Raw genomic sequence first — 6,998 nt, 5'->3', positions numbered from 1 at the left:
CGCGCAAAGCTACACGAGGGCTATCTGCGCTAGCCGTCACTAATTTAGCAGTGTAAGACTAGAGGGAAAGCAGCTAGTCATCATCACCCACCGCCAACTCTTGGGCTACTCTTTTACCAACGACCGCAACATTATAATGCCCCCACGGCTGAAAGGGCAAGCTTGTTTGAGGTGACGGGAATTCGAACCCGCGGCACGTAGATTGCGAGTTGAGCGCCCTAACCACCTGGCCATGCCGGGGCCTTATCAATAGGAAACTAGTTAAAAAATATAAAATCGGAAGTTTTCATTGTTTTGGTCTCCATGCTTTCACTATTCTCTATAAAATCAATGGAATTACTAACGATAATGAACGGATTAACCCTATGCACACATGTCGGGCTTCATTGCTGTATAAGAATAATTCTAATAAAATATTAAAAAGATTTATTAATATTTCTCTCATCCAAGAACTTTGTTTTTATACTTTTCTTTGCATTTTGAAGCACGGGGGATCGTGATCTAAGTGTTTCTGATTTGATCATGCATCTTGCTGCAACATAAAAAATGAGCGAGCGATGAGAAGAAAAAAAACAGGCTCAGCTACATCCCAAAAAAAAGACACCAAACATTTCTGAAAATATCTTTTCACGAAGAGAATAGCAAAAGGAAGATGAAATCAGAAAAGATTTACAGAAGCATTAGAGAAAAGAAGAGGCCGTGTATCGATCAAAATTGTAGGAAAAACATAATGGCTGAAGGAAAAGCGCTTGACAGTTCACATAGATCGATGATGAAGCTCTGAGGGAAATAAAAAATATTACAGGTTTACTTGATGAGATATGCAGGTGTTGTAATTATTCATCAACTGAGAAATAATTCCGTCTGATGCACTAAACGGATAGTGTTGTTGGTTGAAAACAAAAGTGAAAACACATTTTCAAATAACATAATCGCTTAAATACATGCTTTCATATCTAATATTCGCAATGGATTTTAATTCTCTTAATTTTGTAACCATCACCCGTTTTATAGGTCTTTAGCCATATTTGTGTGTACCAGTGAATACGATAACTTTAAAATACATTAAAAAGCTCATATTTTCGATGGTACGTTTAAGAACTTTGCATCAGAAGTCAGTAAGTTACTGGCAACTGTTAAAAATACTCTGAATGAAACAAAAACTGAATGTACTTTATTGGATTTTTTCCTCTAATTACTGATATTTATGATTTGCTACATTTTAACAATAAAAATTGACCAAACTCACGGAAATCTTCTTCTTCATTATTTTCCTTTCACGTTTCAATGAACATATTCCAACAAATGGAAAATAGATATCTCTCTAAAACGTCTAAATCGATTTTGGCCCAAAAAGTTTCAGATAAAAATATATTGATGTAAGTTTTGTATTGAATTCTGACTTGAATTTGTCTCCAAATTGTATTTTCTCCTAAGCTGAATTAATTAAACTGTTTTTGGTCCTTGTTATAACCTCAAAATGATTTAAATGGACAATTCCAAACTTGCCTGAGGTATACTTCAATTCACATGACATTATCCAGTTCCCTCTTGTATGTCCGTGAACTTGACTTCACCGACTCTAAAACTAACCAAATCTGGCACATATTTAGTGCTGGTTTTTGCTACTTTCTACCGCATGTTCCAGAATTTGTGCTGTACTACAACTACACTTATAAGACAATCTCTGTGCAGTGACTATCTTCACGACAACGCTCCCATCACCAACTCTAATCCATATTAAACTTTGCAAGGATTTAGTGCTCATTTTGTGCCATAAATTCCAGAATTAATGTTTCACTGCAACCAAACTTTGTGCCAAATTCCCTTCTCCTCACCACTACCACCATTGGCTGTAATTCATATGAAAGTTGGCTTGCTTATAATATTGTGTCTTTCTTTTTATGAACCAGCTTATAACATCAAACTGACAACATATTTCGTTTTTTAAACTTAACTTACATTAAAATAGGTAAGGTTAGAGAGCTTTGCTAATATTCGGATAAGCAAAGACTGTTACGAAGAGCAAAGCAACTCCACGTCTGTCTGATTACTGTCACATAAAATACTTTTGAAGTCATTGAGCCATAACTTGTTATATGTATTTGGGTCGAATCCTTTGACATGCCCCCCCCCCCCCCAGTGGCAGAGCTGTATGTCTGCGGACTTACAACGCTAGAATCCGGGTTTCTATACCCGTGGTGGGCAGAGCACAGATAGCCCATTGTGTAGCTTTGTGCTTAATTACAAACAAACAAACAAAACCTTTGACATGGAAACAGGAATTTGAAAATATACGCACATATTGTCCTATAAGTGTAGTTGTATTGGAGCATAAATTCTTGATTTTGCGGCACAAAATAACACAAATTGAGCATTAAATATGTGTAAAGTTTAACTTTAGAGTTGGCAGAGGAGGGGTTTAAGTTGGTTCGAAACACTCTTTCCTATTTATGGGTTCGTTTATGCGAGTGTAGAGTCAACATTGCGAACCGCGTAACCTTGTGAACAGTATGGAAATGGAAATTAATAAACAATGTTCTGTGTTTTATGTGCGATAATTTGTCTTTGAACCTGAAAACGTTATAATAGTAATACAGATTTAAGACATGTCTCAGGTTAAATGTGAGGGTATCTTCTGTGAATCAGGTTGAATGTGAGGATATGTTCTGTGAATCAGGTTAAATGTGAGGGTATGCTCTGTGAATCAGGTTAAATGTGAGGATATGTTCTGTGAATCAGGTTAAATGTGAGGATATGTTCTGTGAATCAGGTTAAATGTGAGGGTATGCTCTGTGAATCAGGTTAAATGTGAGGGTATGTTCTGTGAATCAGGTTAAATGTGAGGATATGTTCTGTGAATCAGGTTAAATGTGACGATATGTTCTGTGAATCAGGTTAAATGTGAGGGTATGCTCTGTGAATCAGGTTAAATGTGAGGATATGTTATGTGAAGAAATTTGCAGTTTATTTTTCTTGTTCATTAAACATTGCTTCGGAACGTCCCATTTTAGCTACGTAGGTATGTTTGTCTTGTAAAGATAGCAATAATAGTTATAATAAGGTTGTTTCTCAATACTCTTTGTATTATATAACTTCCTATGTAAAAATTTCGAAGTTCTTGAGATCGTTATATTAAGCACGATGTATTAAGATCCTAATCAAATTAATCTCAGTTGCTCTTGATTCTATAGCCACATCATCAGTAAAACTGCATAATATTTTGTTAAGCTTTCAAAATCAAACTAGAAACCTAAACATGTCTTTTTATTACATCACATCAAAACTTGCAATAATTAGCAATTTAATTGAACAAAGCAAGTCCTATCTGATGCTCTACCGTAATATTAATTCTAGAATGTTTATTGTCGAGGTAATAAAAAATCCAAGACGCATGCATAGAATCTGTAAAGGTGAACAAAAAGTATAATTAACATCCCTACAACATTATAACGGCTCGAAGAACACTGGACAATATTTCAACCAATTTCTTTTTAAGCATTTGTTTGTTTCTTTGTAATTAAGCTCAAAGCAACAGAATGGCCTATCAGTGCTCTGCCCACCACGGATATCGAAACCCGGTTTCTAGCAGACATATCGCTGTGCCACTGGGGGGCCTTTTAAAGCAAAGAAACAAATTATTGTTTGTTTCGAATATTGGTACAAAGCTAAACAAGGGATATCTGCACTAGCCGTTTAGAATATTGGTACAAAGCTAAACAAGGGATATCTGCACTAGCCGTTTAGAATATTGGTACAAAGCTAAACAAGGGATATCTGCACTAGCCGTTTCGAATATTGGTACAAAGCTAAACAAGGGATATCTGCACTAGCCGTTTCGAATATTGGTACAAAGCTAAACAAGGGATATCTGCACTGGCCGTTTCGAATATTGGTACAAAGTAACACAAAGGATGTCTGCGCTAGCCGTCCCTAATTTTGGGCTCATAGATTAAAGGAGAGGAAGCTAGTCGATACCAACCGCCCCAATTCTTGGGCTACAGTAATCGAATAGTGGAATTTAACTTATTACGCATCCAAAGCCCCAAATTGCAGAATGCGACTTCGTGGCAACCGAACACGAACAATAGACCCTTGAGTTCACAGTCTGACAAGCTAATCACTAGGACCACGCCCGGATTACGAATTATCAACAAATGAAGAATCTAGTCTTGATGCTATAGACATTCCATCAATTCTGTCCAGATACGGTTTTACTCAATGAAGAATCTAGTCTTATTGCTATAGACATTCCCTCAATCTGTGCAGATACGGTTTTACTCAATGAAGAATCTAGTTTTGATCCTATAGACATTCCATCAATTCTGTCCAGATACGGTTTTACTCAATGAAGAATCTAGTCTTGATGCTATAGACATTCCCTCAATCTGTCCAGATACGGTTTTACTCAATGAAGAATCTAGTCTTGATGCTATAGACATTCCATCAATTCTGTCCAGATACGGTTTTACTCAATGAAGAATCTAGTCTTGATCCTATAGACATTCCATCAATCTGTCCAGATACGGTTTTACTCAATGAAGAATCTAGTCTTGATGCTATAGACATTCCATCAATTCTGTCCAGATACGGTTTTACTCAACTGAAAATGTGATTCCCTTGTGACAAATTCCTTTACTTGAAAAACTGCTTAAAGCTAGAAAAGGTGCATTACTTTTTCTCTCTTGATTTACGAGGTCAGCGCTTAATTTCATGGTATATTTTCGTGGGGTGTTAACGTAAAGAGACAAAGATATTCTAAACGAAACTCGGCACCTCATTCTCTAATCTTAAACTCTCGACAAGTTCTCGCGAGAATTCAAAAAAACATTCAAGATAATTTTGATTATTGCAACAAATAATATTTAAAATTCATAATACATGTACCTATATTTAAACTATAGATCCAACCGAACAATATTTTTGACGTACTTTAAATATATTAGTCAGTTCTGTAACTACAATAAGTTATATTGTTTTAACGTTTAGTAAATATAATTGTTGTTCATTTTCTTTAAGTTTCATGGGATTATGATTGGATTTTACAAACTCAGTTGTTTCTCCCAAAATGCTTTCCACTTTGTTAAAACCAAATTTATCCGGGCGAATTTTATCAGTTCTTTTTCAAATTTTAGATCTAAATTCTCTTGTTTGCTATGATTTTTTCAGGCTTAAAATTATGTTTTGTTTAAGTTTAGAATAATAATTATTAAATAATTCAAGCAACTCCTTTACTTGGATTCCGATATTATAAAAATAAACTGAACGTTTCTCGCCGTAAGAGTTTGTTTGTTTTGAATTTTGCGCAAAGCTACACGAGGGCTATCTGCGCTAGCCGTCTCTAAGTTAGCAGTGTAAGATTAGAGGGAAGGCAGCTAGTCATCACCACCCACCGCCAACTCTTGGGCTACTCTTTTACCAACGAATAGTGGGATTGACCGTCACATTATAACGCCCCCACGGCTGAAAGGGCGAGCATGTTTGGTGTGATACGGATTCGAACCCGCGACCCTCAGATTGCTTGTCGAGTGCCTTAACCACTTGGCCATGCCCCCCTCCCCCGTAAGAGTTAGTGTTGTAAGAAAATTTACATAAAATCCTTAGATCTTGATTTTTTGTAGTGAGTTTAAATTCACGAGCTAGCATCTTCATTACAAAATCACTCGAAACATAAATAGAATATATAAGATATTATATTATCTGTAAAGTCAGTAAAAAATTATCTGTTTGATGTCACCTTAACTGGTTTTCTTTAAACGCTCTTATTTACGTTAATTTTAAAGAAAAAATAATTAACCTTATTTCCATGTCAGTCAAATGTTTTAAATATAAAAAAAATGTATTGTCACCAGCTTGTGCGAGTAGTGCAGAAGCTGACTTCTATAAGATAAAATTGTAAATATTAGTTTTAATACAAAAGAATGCCGATCAACAGACTCACGCTATATTTCAATAAGACCAGGTGAACTGAGAATCTATTTTAGTTAAAGTGAACAATTTTACACGTCTCCTGCGAGAAAGCAAAGCACAAAATCCAATTTTATAAATGGATATGAGATCGTCGCACATTTTCAAGATAATAGCTTTAATTATTTCTGTGTAACGGATTGTATAACTGAAAGAAAAACTTTAGGTTTTTCTTGTCAAAAGTTTAACGAAAAGTTTCAGATCATAAACTGAAATCATATTTTATTTTTTGCAGTGTTATTATTTGTTTTGTCGCAAAGCTACACAAAGTGCTACCTGCGCTGCGTCCACGGCGGGTGTCGAACCCCAATTATAATCTCTGAACCTTACCATCGAGTCCTCAAAAACATATATTTTATGCCTAAGAGTTTTAGTTTTGTTACTGCGTGATGTTATACACGTTGTTGGTATAATTATTCGGAATACATTTACAAGTCAATTGCTCGCGTGCTTTTTATTTTAATTCAAGAAGATACCTGTTCCACGTAAAAGTTCATTCTCTAAGTATATTCTAGAGATATCTTAGAAAGTTTCAAGTCAATGATTGCTAGTCAAACAAAATCCATCTCAAATAGCAACCTTTCTAAAAAATCAGGAAGAACGTTAATCACTGCTCTTGAAGTAGTTTCGGTGCTTATTTAGTGAAACGTTTTGGGTTTATTTGTACTGTGGATTTTAAAAATCTTTTTGTTTGTTTTGTATATAAACTTATTAATAATTCGAAAGAGGGTGTTGTTATATGATTTTTTTATTCCGCCCAAGGGGAAAACTTGATTTATAAATTGACCTTCTTTAATAACAAAATATAAAGTTAGTTTGTTTATGGTTAAGCACAAACCTACACAATGGGCTATCTGTGCTCTTCCTACCACGGGTATCGAAACCCGGTTTTTAGAGTTGTAAATCCGCCACTGGGGGTCCGAAATATAAAGAAATAATAACAACAATCACGACTAATAGAGTAGTTTATCTGATATGTTCCTAAATGTACGCTCTTTTTTTAGGATTACTTAGGAATTTGGTATTTTCAA

The sequence above is a fragment of the Limulus polyphemus genome, unplaced genomic scaffold, assembly GCF_000517525.1.
Source record: "Limulus polyphemus unplaced genomic scaffold, Limulus_polyphemus-2.1.2 Scaffold2835, whole genome shotgun sequence".
In the NCBI taxonomy this organism is placed as follows: Eukaryota; Metazoa; Arthropoda; class Merostomata; order Xiphosura; family Limulidae; genus Limulus; species Limulus polyphemus.
This window is presented reverse-complemented; position numbering follows the sequence as displayed.